At 41.2% G+C, this 5,209-nt stretch overlaps 1 pseudogene; it reads left to right on the top strand.

The window, feature by feature from the left end:
- The first annotated feature begins 955 nt into the window (after positions 1-955).
- On the top strand, positions 956-1,074 carry LOC112476794 (annotated as a pseudogene).
- The last annotated feature ends 4,135 nt before the right edge of the window (positions 1,075-5,209 follow it).

Below are 5,209 nucleotides of genomic sequence, written 5' to 3' on the forward strand. Positions count from 1 at the left end.
AGCTTTTGTCCCTCAAAGCCCAAATTCTATTCAACCAAATTAGTACCACCATTTTGGATTCTAGCGTTTGACAAACCTTGGGGAAGGCAAAACACTGCAACTGTCTTTTATCTAGATATAAACTGTCAATCTTTTTATTTTTCGTGGTTAGATAGTAAATATGTTTGGCTTTATGAAGAAACTATTGTCGTGAGAAGGCAGCCACAGATAATATGCAAACACATGGGTATGGCCGTGTTTCAATAAAACTTTATTTATAAAAACAGGTGGTGAGCTGGATCTGGCCCCTGCACCTTACTCTGCAGGTGCAAAAAAATTAGAATGCCAACATTATTTTGTTTATATAAGGAGTGGAGGTGGGATGGGGATTGTTTTTTAATCAAAGAGGATTGGAACTTGAGCCCCGTTGACCAGCAAAATGAGCACAAAGCATTTCAGAGGGGGCTTTAGTATTTTAGACAGTGTTTGGGTAGTCTATGCTTACGGTCCCTAATTTCTGATAAACTCTTCCCAGTTCTAACCAAACTGCATTCTGAAATCATCAGGCATTAAGATCTACTTGGAGGTCCATTTGAAAACGCTCCAGGGATGAGTGTACCTTGTTGAATTCTCACGATATGTCGTAAAGACTGACTTGTACTCTTACTGTGTCACTGAACACAGGAACGAGGCACAAAGCAGGGCCTTCTCAAAGGCTAGGTCTCCACAGGTACCACGCTGCTACATTTCGAGTTTACCAAAAAGCTGACACAAAGTTCCTATAACAGAGCAGTAGCAGAAGGAGAGGTAAAGGCGAAGAATACTTGGATCGCCCACTATAAAACACTTGAATCTTCTCCATCAAGGTGCTAGCCTTTCTGAATCGGGGCCAAGTCTCCTACTCATGGAACTATACAATGGACACGTCTAGATTCTACAATTATTCCTAAAAATATTTCTATAAAGAGTCTATGCAGTCTACGGCCATGCCACTCTGAACAAGCCCGATCCCGTCTGATCTCAGAAGCTAAGCAGGGTTAGGCTTGGTTAGGACTTGGATGGGAGACCACTTAGGAAGACCAGGTGCTATAGGCATAAAAAACAAAAATAAATAAGAGATTGTAAGTTGACACGGTCCTTGCAATCTGTGAGGTCAACCAAGGATTGCCTCGCCTAAAAAAAAAAAAGAGTCTATGCATCCTTTATGATATGGCCTTTTAAATATAGTGGAAGAAAAACCTGGTTTTGTCCCTCTAAAGACTCTCATTTTCTTGTCATTTGGAGGTGAAAGTGCTGATTAATTGTTTGAAAAAGACTATTATCATAATGATGATTACGGTAATGGCGGTGGTGGTATAGGTGATGATGAAGATAGAGGTGATGACGGTGATGGTGATGATGGTGGTGACGATGGTGATGATGATGGTGATGATGGTGGTGGCAGTGACGGTGGTGGTGATGGTGGTGGTGGTGGTGGTGGTGACGGTGGTGACGGCGGTGGTGGCGCTGATGGTGGTGGTGGTGGTGGCGGTAACGGAGGCAGCAGTGGAAGTGAGCATGTAGGTGATGGAGGCGGCGGTGGTGTGGCTGGGGGAGGTGATGTTGGTCATGATGATGGTGATGGTGATTTGGCAGGGAAATGTCCACATATAAAAAGTGAGAAATGAGATAATGTGAGTAAAAATTAATAGCCAAGAGATTTTTTAAAAAATGCGGTAGAATGAAGGAGAGACCCTCCTTCACTGTTAAATATTGCTTAGCACCCAAGAGAGAGCTGCCCTGTTAATAATTCTTTTGTTCTTGTGTTTGGGTTTCTTGTTTTTCCAAGTGTTATTTATGATCCCCAGATGGCGGCTTGCGGAAGTTTGTGTTCCAACCTGAAAACCTTTAGGCAAACTCATTCATTGGTGTTTTGAAGCGAACTGTTCATCTGAAGTGCAGACTCTCACAGTATTCTTTTGTGAATTACGAAGAACTCGGACAAACATTTAGTCTATAGCACCCACCGGGAAGCCTCATTGTACCGTCGTAATAATTTCATTATCTATCAAATGTGCATAGAATATCTTCTTTCGCAAGAAGTGACATCCTCAGAATAGAAACTGTTAATATGTCCAAAGAAATTGCTTCTTTCTCTGATGATCACGGTTCCCTTAGACGTTGATTGTTCATTCGCTGCCTCTTGTTTTTCTCAGCATAAATATCTGATCGGACAGCAACATCCCCAGTCACTGAAGCTTTATCACGCCTGGAACAACACTGACGATTTATTTCTCTGTCTAAGGAGAAACTTTTTTGCTCTGCCATTTAATGTTCTGTGATTTATAAGCTTGAACTGAAATTGGAAAAATTCATAGTTATCATCTAACCATGGATTTTTGTGCTGTGTAGAGTTTCTGGTTTCTTTTTTTATATTATAAATACAATTCTGGAATTTTTCTTAAAATCAGCTATACTTTAAAATTAATTATTAGTATACAGAAGAGGGTATTAAAGTGAATCAACAGATCAGTAGCCTCTAGGTCTCAAGTCAGTCTGTGAGTATGTTGTACTTTATCACCAGGAAACAAAGGAGTTTTAAGTTGCTCTAAATCCTGGTGTTTGAATTAACATTCATCACAGACTTCAATGCGGGATCTTCCATGTGACCCAAAATGTTCTCATTACCATCGTCCACCCTCTTTACACCTCAAAACATTGTGAAACAGCACCTAAGTGACGTGGAGACAAATTACTGTAGTAAAAAGCACAACACTTTTGATGTGTAGCAGATGTGGCTTATCTATCTCGAGGTGGCCATAGATGAGGTGCATAACTTCATGATATATGTCATCGTTCTGAATAGCTATTATCTATTATGTCAGATGTATGTGAAAGTTAATGATACAAACACGATAATATGATGACTACATCATAAAGTGGAAGTAAGTTTCAGCCATGTCACTGATGTGTATTAAGAAGCTTTTTTTCCTATTACTGAGAACATGAAGGAATGACATCTTCATGGTTTTCCACTTTAGTCTGATGAAAATGTGGCCTTGAAAGGCAACTATATAGCATTATCTTAAACATCTTTTTAAGACGTGAATGAATGTAAGGATGTAAGATGTTCACCAGAAAGATAAATAAACCGCACCCCTCATTGAAAACCATCTACAGGTACTGATGCTAAATCTTGCACATCCTCGATGCGTTGAAGGATGTTCTATTTCCCATCCTGTTTTCTCACTGAAGTGGATTACGGACCCGTTTCATTGTAGCAGTACATGATTCAAACACCTTCGTCCAGAATGTAACCATATATGTAATAAAATATCAAGAAGTCTAGTGGCTTGGGATATTATATATTACATATATTACATATATTATGTATCATATATCATATATTATATGTGTGTGTGTATCTCCTACAGCAAAAAACAACATCACCTTTCAGTTTTCTGTGGACATAGGTCAGGTGCTTCTGTGTGATAATAAAGCCCTTTCATGCTCATGAGTAATAACAGAGGGCACACACTGTTTTATTGCCTCCAGCAGATAGGCTCTCGTTATTACATGATTTAGAGGAAATGTACCCTGCTAAGGAGGAATTTTAAAACTTTGACATTTAACTGGACCCCAGCTAACTGTAGGTGGCCAAGATGAAATTATGTTTGTACTCATTACGGAGGTAGGGAGAAGTGACATCAAGATATTTACATGGTCATAAACGACATGAAATTTACATTAATTAAAGGAGTGAATAATCACTCGTAAAATTTCTAGCCAAATGTGCTACAGCATAATGACAGAACAAGGGTTTTAGGCAAGATGTCACTGTAACTTTAGCTTTAACTTGAATTAGCTCGGAGTTGGAATGTCTGCTTGTAGTGTGATAGTGGATTCAAACGGCCCTGGAAATTTTACACGAAGAAGAATAAAAAATCTTTCTTTCAAGAGTGGATAGTGGGTACGTATCAATTCTCATTTTCTTATAAAAACTCATAAATATTTTTCCACCTTTATTACTGCATGCATGCTCTTCTACGTTTTTTGGTCACCGTTAAAAATTGGAAAACTTTGGTTTTTTGCCAATGTCATTAATAGTGAATTTCATAAGATTTTGTTAAGTCCTTCGAAAGAACTGTTCCCCTGCATCTTTGCTTTCTGAAAAAGGCACCATTTGACCCCTGAAGATATATTGAAGTTACTTTCGTAGGCTATTATCGATCTGGTTGTTCACAGGGTCGAAGCACTGAATTCCATGTTATAAGGCGTCATACTGCAGATACTGAGTTCCATAGTCAATGAAAATAGGAGAAAGCTTTCGCGACGGCTGATCATTCTCAGGCACCCATGTCTTACAGCACGGCTTATGGAGTCTTTCAGCAGTCTAAACCGAGCACGGTGACGGTCATGAGAACGGACGGACACGGAACTGTTTTTCAAATTCCGGTGAAAAGATATTTGCCAAACTTGAAAGTAAATTTGGCCTTACGGAAAAGTTGCAAACATCGTGTAAGGAGTCCTTGCCTACGCTTCCCCTGGCTGTCCCCAACGGCAAATGCTTGCAGAATCACATTGCATTTGGCGCGGGTGTCTCCTAAGCCTCGGGCCACCTGTGACGGTGACCTCATCTCTACTTGTCTTATGTGCCTGTATCAGTTGTTTTTAGGATGTCCCTCCCTTTGGATTGTCTAACATTTGCTCAGCGCACAGAAGAGAGAACAGTATGCTTCTCACACGCCTGTCTCGTTCCGTGTCCTCTGTTGGGGTGCTCTGTTCCGGCGTCTCGAAAAGAAGCAAGGGCAGTGGGGGAACTCGCCATCGGCAGGATTATAACGATGTCCTCTGGAGGGGGTGAGGGGGAAAGGCAATCAATTACTGCCTTTCACAGAAAGTATGTGGGGGCGCGGCAAAGAACGTGGAGAAAGCACCTCCTTTTGCAATTCCTGCAGCGTTTTTATAGGGCTGCGATTAACGTCGTTGAGATTGTGAATTACGCTTGTGGAGCTGGGGAGCCATCGTTTTCATGAGCCCTTTGATTATCTTCTGGCTTGTGGGGATGTCCCCATAGGCGACGCCAGGCAGCGAGGCAGCCATCAGCTGCGTCTTCTGTTTCTGTTCACTTCTGGAATCCGCCCAGATAGCACCAAGCTGGAGGGTTGTGGGGAGCTACCCATGAAAGGCTCATTCTAACACAGGCTCCATTGACGTCCCAATTCTGGCATTCCCACCTTTACGTAATTCT

This window comes from Pteropus alecto, unplaced genomic scaffold, assembly GCF_000325575.1.
Source record: "Pteropus alecto unplaced genomic scaffold, ASM32557v1 scaffold142, whole genome shotgun sequence".
In the NCBI taxonomy this organism is placed as follows: Eukaryota; Metazoa; Chordata; class Mammalia; order Chiroptera; family Pteropodidae; genus Pteropus; species Pteropus alecto.